The following is a 25514-nucleotide window of genomic DNA, read 5'->3' as shown; positions in this document are numbered from 1 at the left end:
TGATGTGTATTTTAACATAGTAAATACTTAAAATCTTTATTGAAAATGAGTATATGTCATCCTGGTAGGTGAATTTTCTTACTAGTTTCTTTTCCTTTCTTGAACATACTGGGTATAGTGTTCTGATTATCTGTGATGTTGTTGCTCTCCCTTAAACTTAAATAATTTGTTGGATCTCAAAAGACTTCTGTTTGTTTGTTTGTTTGTTTTTCCCTCATTTTATCTATCTATCTATCTATCTATCTATCTATCTATCTATCTATCTATTTATTTATTTATTTTTCCTCTTTTCCTCTTTAAATGTTATTTTAAGCATCAGATTCTATTTTTACCCGATTTTGCTGTTTGCATAATGCTGCAGCATTGTATTTTACTTCCACAAATTGGGCCAAATCTGGTTCATTTTATTCACATAATTTACTTACGCTTGCCTTTCATTTCTATTCTATTGCCCTCTGCTAAAATGATCTCCTCATAGTGTCATTAGCAATCTTTGGAGAGATCTACCAACAATATCAACATAGTGGCTCCAAGATGTTTTCAGAAGAAAACTTGCTACTAAGTGAGCCTTCTATTTTTCATGTGAACTCAACTGAATTTAATACAGGCATTGAAGTCAGATGAGTCAAAACTTCTCATTTTGAAATGACTATGTTCTCTACTGATTTTTCATTAGCCTAGTCAGTAAATGTTTTAGCTTTATATATTCTTTCTTACAAGGCATATTATATTTTAGGGACAACTGTTTTTTTGGCTTTTTTTTACCTTTGATTTTTCTATACCATTCACTCCAGTCTGTAACAGATTAATCAATGATATTATACTTACAAGAGCTGCTAATAATCTTTTTGTTTTAAACTCTAAGAATCTGGTCTCCAGACACAGGCACACACTCTTCATCTTTCTTTCCCTTTTGTAATCCGCTTAGTCTGAGTAACTTTTATCCTTAGAATCCTTGATATGTAGTTCATGTCTCTTTGATCTTCTAGGGATCCTTTGGCCATTCACTTTCTCTGAAGGCGTTGTCTGGAGAGTTATTTCCCTCTTCTTTCAAAACACATAATTTCATCTTTTCAGTGTCATAATTTTCTGTGCCAACAAATCTCTATTACACTTCCTTAACTTCATCTAGTCTGGCCAGTATTTTATTTCTTCCTACTTACAATGTGTCCTCAGGGAAATTCTACTTCTAGTCTGTTCTTTTATCTTGAATCTTGCTTCAAAAATCTTACTTGCCACTTTTCTATCATCTCATACAAATAATCAGTCACCTTGTCATTCACCTCACAATCTTATGGTTATCTTTTGCTATCTCCTTTTCTTTCCCTAGGCCTTCCTAGATCTCATTATTTCCTTGGTAACATTCTGAAATCCTATTTCTTACACAGTTTCACAGTTCAAAAATCTGAGAACATACATTGGTCTCTCCCATATGCTCTGACTATTTTCTGTTCTGAGTCTGTACTATTCCTTTATCCTGGTCATGCAATACTCAACCAAGATTTAAGTATTTCAGATATACTGCTCATCCATGTAGGCCTCTAATCCAGTTTTTGATATCTTTTCCTCACTCCTCTATTTTAGCATAAAACTTATATTTATTCAACTTTGTATACTCTTTTTTATTTCATTTTAATTCACATATGAAATATATAACAGTAATCTGTACATTGCTGTAGAATTATTATTCTGCTGAGAAGGCAGAGGGAACGCAAGTACATTGGAGTATTAATGAGTATTTTGTTACCCATATCACGATGGACCTGAGCCTGTGGTTATGTCCATAGACACAGCAATGGAGCACAGTCAGAATTCAGTTTGATCACTGTAGAGATATCAAGTCAAATTTTAAAGAGCACTTGTTCTTGTCTTCCTAAGACTGCTTCATGTCTTAGGAATAGAGGCAGGAATAGAGGTTTAGATTGTGATTAAATATCCAGTGTTTAAGACTATAGCCTTATGATAATTTTTAGTTGAATTTAATGTTGCGTAATATGTTATTGCCGAATATGAGATCATCTATCTGAAATGTTGCTGCGTTCTTACGGAAGCTTACGTTAGCCTTCCTTTCCTATAGTTTTGAAGGACACACTAATTTGTAGGTAGCTACACAGGTTATTAATATTTTAAATCATTGTTTGTAGGTAAACACATTAGACTGGATGTGATGCAGGAAAAATAAGCAACACTTGTCAGCTGAAAAAATCCACATGACTCAGTAGCTAATATTGCAGACAAAGTGTATAAAGACAAAGGTAAATCAGAAAAAAGATAAATAGATCTATAAGAAACATCCTATTGTCTATCAATGAGGAAAAAAATATTTCCTAGAACAATAAACCCCACAGTCTACTGCTATGTGGGAAATGTTCTTTTTCAATAATTGACTTAGTATTCTACCAGTAACAAAATCTGTGATAATTACAGTGAGATAGATATGTTTAGAACAGTCTTCGTATGTACATGGGCCAAGGAATTGAGAATTCTCATAGGTGGAGATTTCTTTTATGTTTTTTTTCCTCCTTCTCTATAAAGTAACAGTCATTGAAGAGAATACATTCTGATTCAAAAAGAGGAAAGAAAAAATAATAAAGCTTATGAAACATGTGGATCTTAAAAAGATGCAGAGGAAATTAAGTAAAAGAAATTAAAATGCTAAGAATGAAATGTAAGTAGATTATTAACAGTGAAAATAATAATTATATCCATATCAAAAAACAAATGCACAATGGATAGTTAAGAAACAGCTGCTTGACAATTTATTTTTTTCTCTTTAAATGTAGGATTTTCTATTCCAGTAAAATACCCTGATTGTGTTCTATTTTAATGATAGTACAAACATTAACACTGGGAAAAACAATAACAATTCTGTAATATTTCTCATTTTGAAGAACTCTCAAATATATTACAAACGTAATCCAATACAAAGTGCAGACTCCAATCTTAATGAAGACGGAGTTTAAAACTGAAAATAAATGCCATCAAAATGAAATACCAGGCAGTTATTATGGAAATAGAGGCAGTTATTATGGAAACAGAAAGAAACAAAGCAGGTTAGAATTTGTACCAAACACTCAAGTTAACTGTGCTGCTCCTTTCAAGATGGTCAGAGCGTTCTAGTTTTGAGCAATGTAATCAATTCACCCAAAAAGACTAAATAGATTGTTTCTGATTATTAGCATATTTTTTATTCTAACAACATTTTTTTACCAGCTATAATCAACTCAAGCAGCAATAGTCTCTCCTTCACAACTCAACAGCACTGTTCTTTTGTCTTTTTTCCCATCATATTTCCATGGTTGTCAGTGGTTCAGCAGAACTCTAGAATCAGAACTGTCACAGAATCACAAATATAAAATCATACTGTCAAACTGCTAAAGTTTTCACTGCCAGGATATTTTCTTGTTAAAACTGGTCTGGTATTAAATGTCCTGATCGACAGAATCCTTTCTACTGCTCATATGAAATCTTCAGGTAAATGTTAGAAACATTCCTTGTACGCAGAATTTTTTCTGTACTAGAGTTCACCTATACTACCTCAGAGGGATCTACACTAAATCTCAAATCAGTCTAATACAAATGGTTATTTTTTTGTAGAAGTGCTGTGTGTGAGCACCACGGAGCTACTCATTCACCTCACGCAAGAAGAATGGGGGAGAGAATAGGAGAAGAAAAGTGAGAAAACTCATGGGTATAATTTAATAAGTATGATATAGAGAAAATAGTAACAATAATAATAAAATTAAAAAGCAAATGATGCAAAGATAATCACTCACCACATCCCACAAATAAATGTCTCCAGTGGTCCACAGCCATCTTTGAGACAAAAGGAGTTTTTTATGGCATCTCACAGAGGGTTGCTCTGAAAGTAATGCCTCTTATTTTGTTTGTCCGCAATATCAGAGGTGAATGTTGATAGTATGGCAATAAAGGTTGAACCTTCCCACTTTGAACCTTCTATTTTGTTGCCATGTGACAGATGGCAGCAGAGGGGCAGTCTGACAAAATAGCATCTGACATGGGACTGCAGATGAAGAAGAAGTGTGAAATTGAATTCCTTTACGCAGAATATATTGTTCCCACTGACATTCATTGATACTTGCTGAACACTTATGGAGACCAAACAATGGATGTGAGCACAGTGAGGTAGTGGGTGATGTATTTCAGCAGCAGCAACATGAAAGACAAGCCATGTTCCAGATACCCGTGTACAGCTGTCACGCCATAAAATGAAGAGCATATCAACCAACTCATCTGTGTGAATTGAGGAATTGTGAGCAGGGAACTTTGTACAGAGGTGAATATTGGTTTCATTGCACTGGAAACAGTGGTGTCAATGTTAGAATATCATAAAGGTGTATCCCACAAATGCTCACATAGAAACAGAAAGAACACTGCTGGTCAGGATCTGTTGAATAAATATGAAGCTGAAAGTGAAGCTTCCTGGATCACATCATTATGGATAACAAGATATGGTGCAACCACTACAAGACAGAGTCAATGCGGCATTTGATGTAGTGGTGACATGTGGATAACCTATTAAAAAAAAAATTCAGGATTCAGGCCTTGGTGGATAAAGTGATATGTTTAAAATACACCACATGTTTGGTTTTTGTTGTTGTTGTTGGTGGTGGTGGTGTTGTTCGTTTGTTTTGTTGTTGCTGTTACTGTAGGAAAGAAGTTCTGGACTTTCAGGCACCCAGACAAACCATCAACTGTGACTGCTGCACTGTGACACTAAGCTGAGCTCTCAAACTTACAATGTAGAGAGAGGAAGAAAATCTTTCTGTTGCCCCATACCCATTTGAAGACCATGGAGCACAATTCCAGTCTTGGCTGGACTGTCCTGCCACACTCACCATATAGATTTGACACCTTCTGACTTCCATCATTTTAAGCTGATGGAAGTTGGACTGCATAGGCAACATTTTTATGAGAATGACACACCTATAGCAGCTGTGAAACAGTGGATCACCTCTGCTAGTGCAAATTTTCATGAACTTGTCATTCAGTCTTGTTCACTGCTGGCAAAAATGCATAGCTAATGGTGGTGACTAAACTGAAAAAGTAATGTTTTATAGCTGAGAACTTGCTCTAATAGTGTTACTGTGCTCTTTGTATCAGTTGTAGTTTAAATGGAAATAAATAAGAGGCATTATTTTTGAAGGAAATTACTTAAATATCGCTGCTCTTGAGATTTGATACCCAAAATGCATCTCTGTCAAAGAAGAATTCTGTGCTCACATCCTCTATAGAAGTGAAGTGTCTAAACGGTCTTCTTGAAAACTGGGCAACGATTACTTGAGACAATACCTTAGTTAATAGGACATTCACTTGCAACAGGAAGGAGTTAGTTTTAGAGGAATTGTCAACACATATCTGCCAGAGAAGTGTCCTAATTAACTAGAGGTTTGTTGTTTGGTTTTTTTTTCCTGGAATACTTTTCTTGAGGAAACCACGTTAATTTACAAACTTAATTAACTGAATTCATGGACACATATTCTTTTACTTTCAAAAACAAATAATATCAGTTAGTACTCCTCTCAACATCAGCATAAAACTAGATCTGCTTTCATATGAATAGTAAGAGTAGTAGTTTAAAGGCTATGCTGATTCTCTTTTTGAATGTTTTTACTGTTGACAGACTTTCACGTGAGCAGTTTAGAAATGATTGCACATGCGTGCTTTGGCATTCCTTTCACTGTGGTTATCTGAGCAGAACCAAACCTAGCTCCCAGGTTTTTTGATATGTGGATTAACTAATTTCACCACTGCTGTTTTCTGTAGTTTGAATGAGCAGTTTCGCCTACTCATGCCACTCAAAGCTGAGACACGGTCCATTCAGCTGGTAGTGACAACCCTCAAACAACAGGCCTGCACCTGCTCTGATTCTTAACTTAAAGGATGGCTCTGTTTCAGTACATTTTTTTCCAAGTGTTGCCCTGGAGAGCTGTAGCTTCAATGAAATCGTTGTTTCCATCATTAACTGCTTGAATAATTCATTACTTAGCAGAAAACAACCCTTTTTTCTTTCTGTTATTCCATTATGTATCCATTTCAAAATAAGTATATAAGTAATACTTTGACTGTTTTGAGAAAAAACTTTGATTACCCAGGAAGAGATACGTGATACAGCAAGTAGGAGATAAAGAGAAAATAAATTTTGTCTTTTTGGAACTCTGCACATACCCTGAAATATGTATTTCAAAGTAACTGCTTTGACTACAAATAAATGCAGTTTCCAATAATAATGAGCTGATTATTTAATGCATAATTATAATTAGTATGTATATAATATATACAGTATATATATATAAATACAATATATATATACTATATTATATATACACAATATATATATACTAGTATATAACTAATTAGTATGTAATTGATTTGTGAATAATAATATAATAATTTCCTTATAAAATAGATATAGAAAATTTTGAAACTGAGAAGCTGAAGATACAAATTAATATCAGAACTAGAATTGTCACAAAATTAAACTGTGCTGCTAACTTGCACTAGTAAACAGTAGGGGAGTAATAGTGGAAATCATTCATTTCATCATCTGCTTCATGTATTTCCTGTTAGTTATTGCAGGAATTGTTTAGTTTCTAATCAAATATGTATGGAGAGTTTTGTAAATCTATCCTTAGATTATTTCAAGGTTTCCAAACACTAATCTGAATTGACATTTATATGTCCATTTACTTTATTACACATAGTTTTGAGCATTTTTGTATAAAAATTTAAATGATAGGAATCCAACATCTCAGTAATGTCTCTGGCCTTATGAACAGGATAATTCTCAAGATCAAGCTACTGTTAAGACAAGATAAAATATAAGAGATGAAAAGTTAATATAAACCTTATTTCATAGAATATTGTAATACCCTGACAGTTTGATTATTTTCAACATGTAACCACTTTGATGCTTAGTCAGTAAGTACAATTTCCTAACTAAGCAGCCTGTGTAGGCTGCTTAGGCTGTGTTTTCCTAAGCAGCCTGTGTAGGCTGAAAAACTTCCATGCCTCTCTAGAATGCAAACAACATGAAGTGATAAAGTTTGATTGCCATGAAAAAAGCCAGTGCAGAATATGTAACATAGTATAATGTACACAATATAATAGTAGATGGTTGGAGATGTATGGAAATGCAGAGTGAATAATTGTGAAAAAACAAAAATAACCAATATGGGCAAATTCTAGCTAGCATAGTTGTGTGCAAGGAGAGCACCTGAAGAGTACAGTGGCCATCTATAAACCTGTAAAAAGTTAATCTGCAATTCTGAAAGACTGCAAGACAGGAACCATGGGACAAGATTTTGATTCTTGCTGAACATGGTAGGATTATATTTTATTTCAGAGGGTCCAGGACTTCATTCAATTCATTTGCAAGTACATACGTGTACAAATAAATGTTAATATATGCATGCAAGAGAACATGTAAGATGCTGAATGCAAGGTAATAAACAAGGCATTGTTAATGCTAATATATTAACAATTCTTGGGCAATGAAAACTAAGATTAACTATGGGAATGATTTGAGAGAATTTGGGTCCAACTCCTTTTTGTAAAATTCATTTTAATGGAGTTCTTATATTACTAATGCAAGTAAAAGTGCCAAACAGAGTTTTTAATAGAGTTTCTGCATAAATTATGCTTGTTTGATATTCATAAAAATCTCTTTTTCTCCATAAATAAGTGAGAATGTCTTCTTTATAGATCCCCAGAGCATAAAAATGCTCGAAGAGGGGGTAAAGTGAGCCAAAAAAAACAGTGAAAAAACCTTTCAAAAAGATTCAGTTTCAAAGCACTGGAAACTTCCAGAACATTATTCGTAAATGTTATGGAAGTTTACATTTTAAATTTCATAAATGATTTTGGAAAACTACACAGTCTTTCCTGTACTTCAGGTCACACTTTCAAAGTGACCGAAGTGATTCAATTCAGACTGAAGGGGATGGATTATCTAATTTGCTATAGTCACTTGGCATGATCCAACACACTGGAGAAGACTATAATTCCATTTACAGTTTGGAAAAACTGCATAATTCCTGCATGACAGAGCAAATAACTGGTGTATTAAGAAAATTTTGAAAAGAAATCCTATAGCTCTACAAGGAAAAAATAAAAAAAGGAGAATAAAAAATATTTGCACAAGAGCAGGTAAGTATGTGTATATTTTAATATACATATATGTGATATGATATATACATAAGTAAGCATAAAATCTTTTTTTAAAAAATGATTCTTATTGTAGAATATTATAAGTTTGTAACAATTTTTAAAATATTGTATTTCTATAACCTTTTTGCAGAACACCTATAAATATTTATTAAAAAAGGAACTTTTAATGTTATGTCTCAAGTTTTAAATTCCTCAAGAAATAAAATATTTCATTTTCAAAGTCTGTCCAGGCTTTGTTTAATGTATCTTTGTAACTTGAACCTTGAGGTCTACTGGGATTGAAATTAAAGATTAGTCACATAACAAACGTGAACATGGTGATGATAGTCAGGCACTAAGATCTGTGCTTAAAGTTATAGTTATGGCATTCATTATCAGATGAACCAAAAAACCTAAGGTCATCTTTACTAACAATTCCTTTCTACCTGTGCTCTTAAAATCAATGGTAGTGACCTTACACAATTTAATTTTATTTTTAATGTGCTGCTCCTACTTTTCTCAGAGTATGTGCCAATGCATGGAAGTACTGCATTTAAAAAAAAAAAAAAGCTGAGTATGTAAAAAGAGAGACATGAAGAACTGGGAATGGAAAGGAAATAATTTGCAGGGCTTTGGTTGCTTATTTAGGAGGCTCTATCCCTTTCTTGCTTTATCATGACTTGGTTGGTAAAGCTGGAGCAGTTTCTTGGGCCTTTCATGAATTTCTTCACATCAGGTTTCTTTTGATGTGTTTTTTTTTTTTAGATTGGAGTTTCTTTTAAGCATGGCTTTCAGGTAGGGCCCTTGGATCATGTCTGGTAGTTTCATCCAAGTGTTTAAACATTCTTCAAGGTCCTGCAGTGAAACCAAACCAGAACAGAAACAACAACAAACAGCACTGCCAGGGCATATCAACACTATATTTTTAAGGTCTCACACAAGAAATAAGTTTTGAAAAGTATTTGGTAAAGGAACTGCGTTAATAGTTTGGACAGTGTTATTTTTTCGTGGCCAGCAAATTGTCAGCAGTGCAAGGTCTAGGGAACAGGTGAGCATGGCCAGTTTGCCCTGAGCACAAGCAAAATCAATCTCAGCCATTACTGTGTAGCAAACAATACACCTTTTTTTGTACTCATTACTTACTGAAGACAGGGGAAAGCAAAACTTTAAAGAATAGCTAGTAACAGTCAAACTGCAACTGGGAATCAATTTAAAAAACGGAAAAAAAAAAATAATTAAAAAATGGAAGCAGAGTGAATGGAGCCCTTTGTGGCCCAGGGCTGAGGAGAAAGAAGTCGGTGTCTTGGGGATGCCAGGCAAAGCTCGGGGAGCCAGAAAGGGCTGTATGGGTGCCTCCTCTGCAACTGGCAGCTTCAGCTCTATTCGTTGGCCTTGGCCCGACCCGATCCATACAGCTTGCCATGGAACTGCCCTATCACCACCACAGCTGGATATGTGAGTGCTATCAGCCAGCAGAGACACTACTGTTTTGTTAGGGATACTGATGTCTTAAGAGCCACCAGATGTAACAAATGTTACCAGATGTGGCTGTTAGCAGCATCAAAGGGGCCTCCAAAGAGAGATGCAGCCTCTATGCCACAGAAAGCAGTGAAGTGTTCTGAGGAGCTGCTGTGCTTTTCAAGCTCTGGCTCCCACAGCATGCTTTTGATGTGAATATGCTATTTCCATTCCTGAGAACATCAAGACTTGTGACCCAAGAGGAGATTCATGAGTAAATGGCAGAACAATCTGAGACATGGTTGTCTGTGATTGCAATTCCTACATGATTGTTTGTTTGGGGCTGGAGTGTTCTGAGAAGGAAGAAAAAGTGCCCAAACTGCAGTCAGTCTCCTGTGACACTTTTTGTGCAGTTTTTGCTACTTGTTTTCTACTTAAGTTCTGCAATAAGAAAATATAGCACTAAAATATACCACTCTGTACTCATTCTCAAGAGTATTTTAGAAAAAGTCAGCAGGATATTATTTAATGCAACAGATTTCTAGGAGTGCCTCATTAGAAATAGCAATACTAATTTTATATTAAAAATTAATTTACTTCTGTTTGACTTAAAATTCAATATAAATACACTCTCAGATTTTTCTCTTGAGGCATGATAGAATGTGTGGTATTGGTTTGCGTTCAGTAAATTCTAATCCAAAAGTCTTCAGAGTGATGTATGGAATTGTTCTAGATTCCATATTTTTGTAATGAGATTATAAATGCCCTGGCTTCATTTCCTAGCATGCTATTTCAATGTGCCTGAAAATGCCTACAATGGCATCTTGCTTACAGAAGATCTCTAACTTTTCATCCTAGCCGTACAGCCCAGCACTTCATTTTAGGTCTCCAGGACTCTTCCATCCTGCCCATATCCTGGTTCCTACTCCAGCCCCAGGGCCATCAGCCCCTACTTCAGCAAGGCTACCACAGAACTGGGATCCAGTTCCCCATAGCCCTGCCATGTCCATGCTCTTTGTCCAATAGGACTCTGACTGCCCAGCCCTGCCTTTCCCACCTGGGAGCACTCCACATCCCTGCCTCAAGAATGCTACCAGACCTCAAAATGCACTAATATATATCTTCTGAACTATCAACATAGTTCTTACATTTGTCTAAAGATAACTTTTTAAACAGTTTCATGGTGGAATTTTTCCTTCATATTTGTCTTCATATTCTTTTGTGTCTACAGATTCTCCTTTTGTGTTTTTAATTCCCCTATGAAACAAAATCTCTGATGCAAAAATAAGGCTTAATATGTTTTAAAGCTCAATATCAACTCTTTTTTTTCAAATCAGTCGTAGCAAATCTAACTAATTCCATTTTATCCTAACTTTCAAGGTCATACCATTTCTAAATAGGAATGATTACCAGGTCTTTCAAAGCAGGTATGTATTCTGCCATGTTCTCCTTGTATTTTTGCAGTTTTTATAACCATGACCTTCTTTTCTCTGTTGTTGTTTTTTTTTTTTACTTTTTTTTTTTTTTTCCCCCTTCACTTTGCAAAGTATTTTGAGTTCCTTGTTTCTGCCTTTTCTTCTATTATGGATCCTTCTAAGTTCAGAAACACATCTTTCAAGCATTTATTTTCATACCTGAAATATATATTATACTGCAGATTCCTCAATCAGAGAATTTAAACAATCAAGCTAGATTATTCAGCAGTGAATTTTTTTTAATCAGTTGCCTCTTCTGCTGGAGAAAGGTACAAATTTGTTGGTAGTCTTAGTATTAGCAGTTAGAAATGTAAAAGCATTTTATAGGCATCCAGTATTGTGGGTTACTCTTTGCACTGGTGTGATTGATCTTGAGTCTATAGTTCAGTGATTGCTGGTTAATTACATGTATTAGTAAATCAATAAATGCCTTTGATCCCGATTTGATCTAAACCACATGAATGAAGCAGTATTTTTACTATGACATTCAACCATCCACAACTGTTTATTTAGGGTTGCTGCCTATTCTGTTTAGTACTTTTAAATGGAGCAGCTGTGCGTGACTTTGTCTTGCTTTTTTAAGTTGATAGTACTATCTATTTCTGCTGTCTCCTTCTGCAGCCAGCTGCTAAATCAAAGCTATCTATTGTTTAAATAAATAAATAAATAGATAGATCGATAAAAGAAAAAAAATAAAATCCCTTCCTCTTCTTTTAAACCAAATGCTTGGCAGTCTAACTGAGATTCAGTTAAAGTTTTGCAATCTTTTTAGCCATTGCACTCATCTCCACTTAGCATTCTCATTCATAGATTTCAAAAGAAATTTTACAGGTTCTATCAGTGATAAAAGGAAGGCTAGGGAAGATGTGGGCCCTCTCTAGAAGGAAACTGGAGACCCAGTCATGAGAGATATGGAGAAAGCTGAGGTGCTCTGCTCTGCTCTCATTGGAACCCACTTGGAGTACTGTGTCCACTTCTGGGGCCCTCAACACAGGAAGAATATTGAGCTGTTGGAGCAGATCCAAAGGAGGGCCATGAAGATAATCAGAAGTCTCGAGTATCTCCTCTATGAGGACAGGCTGAGAGAGCTGGACATCTTCAGTCTAGAGAAGAAAAGGCACTGGGGGAACCTTATAGCAGCCTTCCAGTACCTAAAGGGGGTTTACGTGAAAGTTAGGAGGGACTTTATAAGGGTATGTAGCAACAGAACAAGGGAAATGGCTTTAAACTGGAAGAGGATAGATTTCAACTAGATATTAGGAAGAAATTCTTAACTGTGTGGGTGGTGAGACACTGGAAGAGGTTGCCCAGGGAGGTTGGCCACTCCCTGGAAGCATTTAGGGACAGGCTGGATGATGCTTTGAGCAATCTGGTCTAGAGGCAGATGTCCCTGTCTATAGCAGGGGAGTTGGAACTGGATAATCTTAAAGAACCTTTCCAACCCAAACCATTCTATGCTTCTATGATTCATACACACTCCCATGTTAGACACCATTTAGTGAGACTGCTCCTCTGCTGCCATTCGTTACACAGCAACAAAATGTAACAGATCATTGGTGGGAAGGTTCAGCCTCTAATGCTGTAGCACCAACACACACCTCTGATATCGTGGGCAAACATAATAACATAGGAAGCATTACTTTCAAAGAAGCTTTTGTGTGTGTGGTTGTATGCATATGTGTGTATATGCATGTATGGTTGGAATAGATAAATAAATAAATAGACTGATTGATCCAAATTCATCTTGCATCAATGCTCTAGATACCCATTCTCTATTTTTCATCCACTCCAAATTCTTCTATCATGCTATTTTCTGTTGTTCCTAAATCCAGATTGCTGGCAGATGTATCTGTGTGAATTGTCAATGCTTATTTTTTTTGACAGTGAAGCTCAGCAAATAAGGGATTTCTGTGTTTTAGGAAATTCCAATGATTGAAAATATTTCCATATTTAAACAGAAATTTCTTTTAAACAGAAGTATATTTTCATCTTAAAACATGGTAGATTTTGCTTATTTTGTCATATTTCATTATTTAGAAATAAAATCTATGTGATTATGAAATGAATTCTTGATGTATTCAGAGCAACCCTCGTATTATGTTAATTCTGTTTATGTATAGTTTTAAGAGGACTGCTTAAAAACTGTTATCTTTGGGGACAGTGATCCTTAAAAAATCAAGGTTGTAACATACACCCTATCTACATTTCCAGGATCTTGAAGGGAATCTGTGAGCAGGTATCTATTAAAGCTGCAAGCAAAGAAAATATATAGAATAATGGGGTAAAACTAGGAAAGTTTTCCAGTAAGAGGCAAAATAGTAAGAAGAGTATTTCAACTACAAGGGTCATGATAGAAATTGTAACAAACCTGTTTTAAATAAAACTTCTGGATTCAAAGAAGCATTTTACTTAATGCTAATTTGTCCAGACAAGAGGAATAATGCAGATCATTAGAAGGTTGTTGATACTGTTGATACCTGTAGATGGTACAGTACTGGATGGGCAACACTATCTAATCATAAATTAAAATTTATACATTTCTGCTATCAGCTAACAACAAACAGAAAATATGAGAAAAAATAGCCCTACTTTCATGCTATGAACTGGAGGCTGAGAGACTTTTTAGATTTAGATTTAGAAGAGTTGTTTCTGGAGATTGCCTCTGAAGTGGACACCTGAAATTACTTGACTACTGGATGGCAATTCTAGACACAGTTCTCCAGATAGGACTTCTTGTATTTGGAAAGCCTAAAAAAGATGAATAACAGTATTTTAATAGGATTCTCAATCACACCAAAACAGTATTGAGGATGATAAGCAGTAGCTTGTCAGTATCTTTTGATGTATGCCTTTTCTTGCATGAAAAAAGTTTTCTTTACCTTGACTTTGTCTTAGTTTGTTTATTTATTAATTTATATTTGAACATGATGAGTTCTATCTAAACTATTTTGGAAAACTGGAAAGTAAGAGTGGTAACTTTTGTGTAGTGAGAGTTGCTGTGGCATCAAGCTGAGTTGGTGAGGGACGATTCTTTGATGATTTATTAGAAAACCCCGCTGACTGCACTTGGGTGAGTTATCGTAAGTGATTAGACAATGTTACAAGCCCAAACTCAGTTACAGAAGGAACTAATGTAAAAAAAGCAATTCTCTCCTTTACCAGTAGTGTTGGCTTTCAGCCAAACATTTTGTCTTTACTGTGGAAGTACCATGACCCTTCTCCTGATCATCATCTTAGCATTGCTTTTGTCTGGCAGAAGTTCTTTTTTTCTTTTTTCTTTTTTTTCTGGAGATGTCTCCCTAACTCTGCAGTAAGTTTGTTGTTCGGAGAACAGTCAAGTATATAGCTATGCTGTATCTGTAACAACAGATACAGGCATTTCTTGGCTTCTGAATACAAAAGAAACAACCTTGAATATTCCTTATATTCCTTGAGTTAATGACCATGTTAAATAATAATAATTTTAAAGAAATATTCTAATGGATCAAATACCTTTGAGGCCACCATGGTCAATTTATTTATTTATCTATCTATTCATTTATTTATTTATTTTAAATATGTATGTAGTGGATTTGCCTAATTAAATCCTGGCTTAATTAAATATTGGGATACATTTTACAGTGTTTGACACATTACTGGTGCTAGTTTTAGAACAGATTTGAGCTCAATTAAGTGTAGAATACCTGACATATGATAATGCCCATAAAATTCCTGAGCTTATTTAGATTTTGCTGCTGTCAGTCTGACTTACAATGTCTGCCAAAAGAAAATCTTAGGATCTTCTGAAATTGAATAGCTGGTTTCATAAAGTTCAACATATTAGATCTTCAGAAAAGCTAACAAGGTTAGAAGTATTAAAAAAAATAGTATTGCATTATCTGGGCTCCTTTCATTAAACTGACTGATTTCATGCTAATGACTTAAAAGTCATCTTTCCTTTCATAATTTGTGTGAATATAGCTATACTTCTAATTTCAACTTTACTCAATATGACTGCAAAATATGTGGGTGTATTAAAGTGAATACACTGAAAAATACATAATCAATTCAGTTTCTTTTCTTCCTCCTGTTTTACTACTGTACATATTCTATCATATTGATTCTTTGCTGATTTAAAACTTGTCTGGATCTTTTATGCACAGTGATACATAGACAGCTTCAAGGATTTCTCTTTGCAAGTAAATTTTAATCACTAAATATTCATGTACATTCCTGATTTATTGAGTGTCAATGGCCAGTATTCATTTCAACAAGCTCACTGTTTATGTCCTGTGAAAATGTGTGTACTTTAGCTAAAAACACTTTTCACTTCTATGATGATTACAGTGATTTCTCTTCCAGTGACATCAAACTACTTTACAAACATAAATGAAAGTTCCCAAAATCTTTGTAGAGCAGCTATGAATTATTATATGCATCTTCAAAGGGAATACTCTGAAGGACAAAGAGTGTAAATGATTTGTGGAAGATCAAACAGGGTATCAATACAAAAGGCAATCAAATCATCAGTCTAGCTTAATTAGCAGATGCCAGTTCTTGAGTTCTCTTTAATAAAATGAAATATGGCTTCATTCTGAAAAGTGACTCCATGCAAACAAGTGCCATATTTATTGCTTCTATGAATACTCCTTCAAAAATATTGCTGTATCAAGGATTAATTTGCTTACAATGCACAAAACAACAATACAAAAAAATCACAACTTTTTGTACCGGTTCCTGTGCAATTAAATTAAATATAATATATTTATATATTATATAATTAAATATAACAAATTAAATGTAATGGTAATACAACACTTTTGATCCCTTTTGAATCTAAATTGTATGCCATGAAATCCAGGTCCATGCACTTATTGCTGAGTAGAGCAAACTGCTCTGTTAAGCTATTATAAAGCAGTTGTAACATACTACAACAAACTCAAGAGACAATGAAAGATAATAAGCAAAATATGTTTGTTTGTGTGAAGCATCTCCTCTCAAAACAAAAGATTAACTATACCTGTTTTTAAAGCAGATAGTGAATGTGCCTTTTACAGGAGTTCATCTCTCAAGCTCTTTAGTATTCTCTCTAGTCCTTATGAATTCAACCCACTAGCCAGAGTAAATATCTGTGTTGACTGCTGGATCTTCTGAGAAGAAAAGATAGTTTTATCCCTGTGAGACTTTCAAAAAGAACTCAGAAAACAGGGTGTTTACCAGGTGCTAAGTTTTTAATGCCACAGGAGAAGTAAAATGTGCATTTTACAGTTAGCCCACTTACCTATTCATGCTGTGTAATGTAGGTTTGTTATGAATATATCTTTATTTATGCTATCATTCTGTTTTCTGCAACAGTACAAAATGCAAGACCCAAAAGTCTCATCTCTACAGGAGAGAAATTTGTCACCAGAACATTATTCTATGAACCTGACTAAGTTGTAGGGGAACCTTTGAAATCTTACTTTTTGAATTATAGAATCATAGCCACAGAATGGTCTATTCAATGCAGGAAATGCATACACAAAAATGACAGCTCTTAGAACACATTAGTACTTAAAAAATCTCTCCTTTTAAAAAAACAAAGTCTTTATTCCAGACAGATTCTTTTTTTTTTTTTTTACCATATAAGATGATAATGCTACAGACCCCATGAAATGGAGTATAATTCTTCTGAATCATCATCAGTATTGTGCTGATAAGTGAAACTGAAAACTTATATCTGAAAAGGAATAATTTGTTCCCTATTATCATATAATTTCTTTACTAGTGATTATCCATGCTTTCCTTTAACACTTTTTCTACTTTTGATTAGAAATGGCAACATAACAGCAGATGAATATTGGTTTATTTACATAAATATGCTGAATGAATATAGTGCTTGAGTCATGCTAAAAAACCTCTCCATTTAACTTACAAAGAATAATGTCTTTTGCTTGCTATTCAGACTACTCATTTTTTCCTGGCTCGCATCTGCCAGTGATTCAGTCTAGCAAATACAGCAGTATTTATTGTACTCAATAAAATATCTTAAATTGTTTTGAATACTTGTAACAATTTAAAATCAATATAAATGTTGTTCTGCTTCATATTGGTATGGCCCAATCCTCAAGAAATCAGAACATAAACCAAAGTGAAATGCTCCTTCCCACAAAAGAAACAAAAAAATTTCTTCACCAAGTGATGTTGTATAGGATTTATATCTCCACACTGGTTCATGTGCCACTTTTGCCCCAGGTATAAAGACCTTGGTAAAGCAAAATCATGGAATCACAGATTCATGAAGTTTGTAAGGGTCCTATGAAGATCATCCAATCCTGCTAAGGAAGGTTCCTTAGAGTAGGTTACACAGGAAAGCATCCAGGCAGCTTTTGAATATCTGCTGGGAAGAAGACTCCACAGCATCTCTATGCAGCTTGTTCCAGTGCTCTGTTAACCTCACAGATAAAGAAGTTTTTTTTCATGTTCATATGGAACTTCCTGCATTCCAGTTTGGGACTATTGCCACTTGATCTGTCGCTGGGCACCACTGAAAAGATCCTGGCCTCATCCATGTGACTCCTACCCTTAAGATATTTATAAGCATTGATAAGATCCCTTTTCAGTCTCTTTCGGGCTGAACAGTTCCAGGTCTTTCAGACTTTTTTTATAAGAGAGATGCTCCAGTCCCCTTATCATCTTCATCATCTTTGTCACCACTCACTGAACTCCTCTAGAAGTTCCCTGTCTTTCTTGTCCTGGGGAGTCAATAACTGGACATAATATCCCAGACGTGGCCTCAACAGGGCAGAGTGGAAGGAGAGGATCACCTCCCTTGCCCTGCTGGCCACATTTTTTAATGTATCTCAGGATATATTGGTCTTGACAACAAGGGAACACTGCTGGCTCATGGTCAATCTGTTGTTCATGAGGTCACCTACTTCTTTCTCCAGAGCTTCCTTGCTCTGCAGAGCTCAGATCAGTGGCTAGCCTGTAGTTATGCTTGCAGTTATTACTCCTTAGGTGTTGGACTCCGCATTTGGCCTTGTTGAACCTCATAAGGTTTCTTTCCACATAACTACCCTTTCTGTCCAGATTTCACTAAATGGCAGCACAGCATTCTGGTGTGTCAGCCATTCCTCTTTGCTTTGTGCCATCAGCAACCTTTCTGAGGGTACATACTATTCCTTCACGCAGGTCATTGATGAGGATGTTGAACAAGACCAGACCCATTACCGCTGGGGAACACTACAGCTACAGGCCTCAAACTAGAGTCTGTGCTACTGATTACTGCCTTCTGAGCTCTGCCAGTCAGCCAGTTCTCCATTCACTTCACTCCTTATTTACCCCACATTTCCTACTTAATGTGAGGAAGTCATGGGATGCAATATCAAAAACCTCACTGAATTCAAGGTAGATGACTTCCAATAGGGTTGAAAGAAGAAAAAAAAGACAGAAAACCTCAAGAAACAATATGCATGTCTTAGTATCTAATTGCTTCTCCAACATAGTTAAAGAAATATAGTTAAAGAAAATTAACAGAACTCAACACATCTAACAGAGAGCAAGAAGAAAAACTTAATTTGGAAAGATTTTTTTGAAAGAATCCAAACCTTGTTAGGATTATTCCCATTAGCTAGAAAAGCTAGGCAGATATGAACTGATCAGGATTCCTCTTGAACTGCTATACCATTTCTTATGATTGCAGATCCTTATAATAATAAATGAGGTTATTCTGTTGGCCTGCTTCTGACTGAGGCCATGTTTTTTGTCTTTTTGTTTTGTTATGGTTTTTGTTAGTTTTCACCTGATAAATTCTGCCCTCAGGCCTCTCAGGTCCCTGAGCTTACAAGTACAGTGTAGGATAATGAAGCAATACCTTTGCAGTATTTCCTATATAGATTAAGACAGAGTTATGGAGCATTAAACAAATGAGTATACATACGTCAGCGGTACCAGACAGGATTCATACAGAACTGAACAACGTAATTAGTTGGACACTATTATTTTCAAAAAGTCATAGTAAATGATAAAGTTTTGTAATGACTGGGAAATTGCTACTCACATCTACAAGAAGTACCAGATGGAGCATCCATGGAACTGCAGGCCAACCATCTGGTCATCAGTCCTTGGGATTATTATGGAAGTAGTCTCCCAGAATTAATTTCTCTCCACATGATGGACACCATAATTGCACACTGATCTGCCCTCTGAAGGTCATAGCCAATAAGCAAAGGAAAGTGATTGTTTCTCTCCGTTAATTCCTTGTGAGACAGAATGTGGAACAGTTTCCATTTGGGGCTTCCCAGTGTAGGATACACACTGATACTGGGGTGAATCTCACTGAGGGCCACAGTACTGTAATGTCAGTGGAAAACATGACATTAATATACTAGAAAACATGACAGAGAGTTCTGAGATAGCTGGATTTATTCAGCCTTGACAATATGAGGCCGAGAGGTGATATTATTATTGTCTACAAGCATCTAAAGGGAGAGTGTAGAAAATACAGAACCAAATTCTTGGAGATGCATAGTGATAGGACAAGAGTCAACAGACATGAATTGCAATGTGGAAATTCCAGTTAGATATAATGAAATATTTCTATATTCTGAAGATAGTCAAACACTAGAGCAGAGACTCCATACTTGGAATCACTGAAATCTGATTGGGCAAAGCTCTGAGCAACCTGTTGTGGTTGGCTAGATTTGAGCAAAGACTTGGACTAAAATACCCACAGGGTCTCCTCTAACTTCACAGTTCTGCTGACTGTGTGAATCTATTTATGTACAAAAATGTACTTACAGGTCTGTGTTAAAATAATTGGTATGATAAAGAAACAAAAACATTTTTTCTTTGAAAGAAAAATAAATATGCATCTATCTAGGCTGAGCAATGATTACACTTAATTCTGAAGGACTCTGACCTGAAAAATAAAGTTAAATATTATGGAAAATGTGCAGCTTCTTTTTACAAAAGCCAAAGAAGCCTACTCATAGCTACCACCTAGAAAAACACAGTGTAATGAAGATCTAAAATCAGAATTTGTCATGAATAGTGTAGTTTTAATAACATAAAAGAAACTGGGAGAGAAATAGAAAGAGAACATGGTAAGGAATTTTTCCTTGTGCTAGCAACAACAGAAGTATTTTTCTAGTTAGATAATCCACTGTGGTATACTTTCAAGAGCTAGCTGTTATCTGCTGATGGAAATTTATTTTCATCACTGTTAGAGGTATTTACAAAATGCAGACAATATTTAAACAAAACAAACAAACAAAAAAGAGTCCTATTTATTTTGCATTGCCTACATACCAAGGATCTTAAAAGATGTCCACACAGGAAAGAGGAGGTTGATAAGGACTGTTTTACAGTTCACTGCGGAGAACTGGCAGAGGGTTAGCTTGATATTGGTCTGAAACATATGATTTTCTGATTTTACAATAGACCTCTGAATAATCTTTAAAATCTTGGGTCTAGCCTCATAAATTGTTGTCGGATGACAAGCAAAATTTTCAATAGGTTGCTTCAGCATATTCAAGAACAAGAATTTCCTTTTGGAAACGTTGTCCTGGCCATTCCTTTGCTGATACATTTCAAGGAAAAGAGAAGCTAAATTCAATAATGAAAAATACTGGGAGTAATTTCTTAATAGGTCAGGAGGTCAGGAGATAGGTATTACAATTGCCTTCTTCAAGCCTCAGGATAAGAAAATGACCAATAAACAGTTTATGCTTCTTGGTTTCCACATGAGTCTCCAGACATGTCGTATGCACCACCTGTCATCAGCATCTTCTTTGGTACTTCTTTGCTGTTTTTTGCAAGGAGTCACTCCTATGCTGATGATGCTAGAACAGTATTTCAATAATTCTTTGTTCTTAATAAAATATTTTGGGACATCTATATGTATCTCCATATCTTTGTATCTTATGAGGGTGGTAATTCCCTCTTTTTTCCCTCTTTTTATCTTAATGTGATGTTGTTGATGTCTAGCTTTGAAATTTTTATGAAATTGATTTAAGCACAGAAAAAGCAACATACACAACAAGTCTGTTGACAAGTGTTACATGCAAACACTGTAAGCTTTAAATTCCTCTGAGCTTTAGTCATTCACATACCAAAACATTTGAAATACCATCTTTTTTTAGATTATACATCATCTTTCTTATTAATCTGTAAGTGACTCTACATTATGCTTAATTATTTCCCTTTCCTCTTGCATTTGCCTGCTATCTTTGTGTGACAGAATAGTCGCAGGTTACTAATCCATATTTCAGAATGTCAATATCATTTATGTGCACAATAAAAAAAAAAAAAAAGTATGATCAGACTAGTAATTCTTTTCTGAACAGAGCACTTTGCTTTACAGAAATAGCATTAAAAATAATTGGATGCTGGACAGTTTAGGGATTTCATATAAATATATTAAAAGAAATATTTGTCACTTGTGAACTTTTACATCACTCAAGATAGAAGCATAAGTCATGTTCAGTGCAGTTGGAAGTATGTCTTTATTTTTTGTCAGACTGCCACCTCTTGCATTCAGCTCAGCCTTTTCTCAAAGTTCTAGTACAAAACAGCATCTATCAGATGGCCTTCAGATAAAGATGAGAAACCATTTCACACAGCAGGGTAGAAAAGGAAATTTAACTGTTCAATGTATTACTTTTTTCCATTCTTGTACAGAACAAGACTTAACATTTTTTTACACATTGATTTTATGGACAGTGCGTGAATACCTCCTTTTAATGGTATTTCCCATGAGTTGCAGCCTACATTTTCAAAAATGAGAAGTGGTTTGGGATGCTTTTGTTTTTTGAAGGCTAATTTTGAGGTATCTCTGAAAAAGCCTTGTTTTCAAAAAAAAGTCTTTAATATATGCCTACTAAAAATCAAAATGCTTCAAAGAGTCTCAGGAGGGACAGAATAGTTCCAGGTCACTTTTTAAAATTGTAAAGGTGAGGTGATTAGGAACAATCAACCCTTACTCATGCTATCAAAGAAAAAGTAGTAACAGTACTACAGTGACACTACACAGTAAAAATGGAAAGCACTTGCAGTAGTAAAAACAGTACAGCAAGAACAGTAGGAAAAACTGGCTGCAAGATAAGAGAGAAAATTAATGTATTAAAATATTGGGTTTTTTTTCTAATTTATAATGTTTTCCTATTATGAAGAAACATAGAAAATCTGTGATAATTCACTAATTTAGTTCCATCAATGGAAAGCATTATACATTCATTGGGAAATGCAAATCTTATACTCCATTCATCTTGCATTTCTATACTGCTGCCTGCCAGTCCTCTTGGGTTGCCATCCAGAGAGACCTAGACAGGCTCAACCAGTTGGCCCAGGAGAACCTCATGAAGTTCAACAAAGCCAAGTGCAAGATGTTGCATCGGGGTTGTGGCAATTCCCAAAGTCAGTACAAGCTGAAGGATGTAAGGACAGAGCTCAGACATGTAAAAAAACTATGGGGTTCTGGTGGATAGCAGGCTGGACATGAGTTAGCAATGTGCCCTCGTAGCCCAGAAGGCCAACCAAATAATGGGTTGCATAAAAAGAATCATGGCCAGCAAGTTGAGGTAGGTGATCCTACCCCTCTGCTCTGTGCTGGTGAGACATTCACCTGGAGTTCTGCATCTATATGTGGAGTCTGGACCTGTTGGAACTCGTTCAGAGGTGACCCAGAGAAATGATCAAAGAGATAGAATTTCTCACCTATGAGGACAGGCTGAAAAAAGCTGGGGCTATTCAACATGGAGAAGAGAAGGCTCTGGGAAGACCTGATAGTTGCCTACCAGTATCTAAAGGGAAGCTATAAGAAAGAAAAGGGCGGAATATTTTGTGGGGTCTGTTGTTATAGGGCAAGACAAAGTGGTTTCTAACAAAAAGAGGGGGGATTTAGATTGAATATAAGGGAAATATTTTTCATGACAAGAACTGTGAGACACTGGAACAAGTTGTCCAGAGAGGCTGTGGATGCTCCATCTCTAGGGACATTGTACCTGTTCATTGCAAGGAAGTTGGACTAGATGACCTTTAAAAATCCCTTCCAAATCACACAATTCTATGATTCTACGTTGTTTGCAAGCCTTCTGCAATGTCAATAACATTAAAGTTCATATTAAGGTTATCCTTTCCCTGGAAACATACTAGTTATGAATCATGTTTGATGTAATTTCATTTTCTGCCAGCTTTTTTTGAGAACAGGAAAGTGTAAACATATTGAGAATAATTCTGGTGGTGAAAAGTGCAAAGACTGTGGTCTTGCTCAAAGAATTATATGTAATTCTGATCATTTTAATGAAAGGCACTAAAAAGCAGCACAAGAAAAAACTGAAGAATTAGCTTATCCAAATTTTGTTAACCTCTATACAAAAGTGTTCAGCAAAAATGCAGTGGTTTTTCTGAAAATCTTGAAAATGGAGATGAAAGCAACATTATTTGTCTGGAACACTTACATTATAAATGAGAGCTGAGTTGGTCCAAGAAAGGAAAGACAGCAGACACAATTTCAGCTTCTCAGTACTATAAGAATAGGTCTGTGAGATACTATGATAGTATCTGGAAGGGATTAATAAGTATAAACTGCTTATCAAAACAAAGGAAATTATAAGAAAGCTTTTAAAGATTACAGTAAAGATTTTTACATTTCAGAGGAAATCAACCCATGCTATGACAGTAGAGTACTTAAAGGGATTTGGAAGAAAAATGACATATTGAACAACCAAGTAATTCTGATCAAGAATAGGGTATCTGGATGATCTCACATTAAATCACCGTTAATGCTTGATGAATGCTATGTGCCAAACTGATACGAAATTCAGAAGAGGTGGTGGGAGTGAGAAAATTCAGAGGAATTGAAGGATGAGATCAAACCCTTTTCTGGAGCTAGACATATTTAGAGTCAGCCATGCTACCAAGATTTATGTTATCCGAACATCTGGTCCATGAAGCAAGATTATTCATTTTCTTCTTCAAAAGAGAGAAAATACAACAATTCCTAATTTAATTACAAATGAGCACGCTAAAAGAAAGAAAAAAAAAATGTTTCCTTGACTCCCAACACAAGAGAATCATGACCTTGCCTTGATCAAGAGCTGAGAAAATGAGTATAATGATCTGTGACGGACAAGATAATGAAAATAAAAACAGAGTGTGATGAGGAGAACAATACTCAAATTTACTGGAAATGTTATTCTCTGATACCTTTTTGATGCTATGTACCTGTCTATTTAATTCTCTGTTAGCAAAGATTGGAGAAAATTATATGGACATACAATGCCATCTAGAAGCAGAGTATCCAAGACAGAAAGTGTTTCATGCTGATGATGAGGCGCTGCCCTGTCCTAAACACTGAGGCTACTCTGAGCCAATGTTGTTCTCCTTGGCTCACTGTCAGTCTCTCAGTTGTCCCACTCAATAAACAGAGCACAGAAGTACCATATTTTCAGCATTCCCCCCCTTGACAACTTTCAATGATGGGCTCTTTGTAGGTGGTAAATAGCAGCAGAAAACAGCTCTGGCTGTGGGAAAGGAGGCTTCCACTATAATTTTTCTTTCTCTTCTTTAATTTTACACTCTTTGCTGCTGGTCTGCTATATTATTTGACCTTGATAGATTACATATAGATCAAAATTTCATAAAGAAAACGAAAACTGTTAAAATAATACTGAGAAAATATTAATATTACTGCACCCTTTAATGGCATTAAGAGAGTCAAGAAACCTGCATCTACTATACACTTTATAGTCTCCAAGAGGTATTCAATTTCAGAGTACCAAATACTTTGCTTTTCACAGAGCAGCTATGGCAGGTGCAGTCTGTACATACTATACATACTATACAATCACAAACTCATGAGAGAAAGAACTTTACTGAGAGGAAGGATTTATTAGCCTAGAGATGCATCTGTGCTCCCATGACAATAACACCTTGGCAGCATGAGTTCATGACTGTCTATGCTGACTCATATAAGCATACACTTTTAATGCTGTTTTTCATATGTTCTGAGTTTATATCACAGTCTTCTAGGTATAAACATGCAAGTTCTCGCTATTGGAGGCATGGAGAAGATAACTGCTTTCCTGGAGAGCAAATATACTGACAAAGAGATGTTTGAGACTAGTGTATGTGGCATGGAGCACCTGAGAGTATTTGCAAGGTTTTATGCATCCCGGAAACCCACTGACTTGAAACAAAGCCTGTAATCAGTGAATTGCTTGAAATAACATAGGACAGAAAGAGTTGCTTACAAACATTTTTAGTTAGCTACCAGATGATTTTGACTTTTTTTTTTCCTAGCACTTTCTAAGTTAAACAATTTGTTTGTGCTTCATTATTCTTTTTTTATTTTTTCATGTTCCTTTGGTGGTGGTGTTGGTTGGTTGGTATGGGGGTTCAAGACGACGTTCAGAATAGAGACTGAAAAACAAGCTTGACAGGGCATGGAAG

The sequence above is a fragment of the Tympanuchus pallidicinctus genome, unplaced genomic scaffold (genome assembly GCF_026119805.1).
Source record: "Tympanuchus pallidicinctus isolate F22 unplaced genomic scaffold, pur_lepc_1.0 scaffold5, whole genome shotgun sequence".
NCBI classification, from domain to species: domain Eukaryota; kingdom Metazoa; phylum Chordata; class Aves; order Galliformes; family Phasianidae; genus Tympanuchus; species Tympanuchus pallidicinctus.
This window is presented reverse-complemented; position numbering follows the sequence as displayed.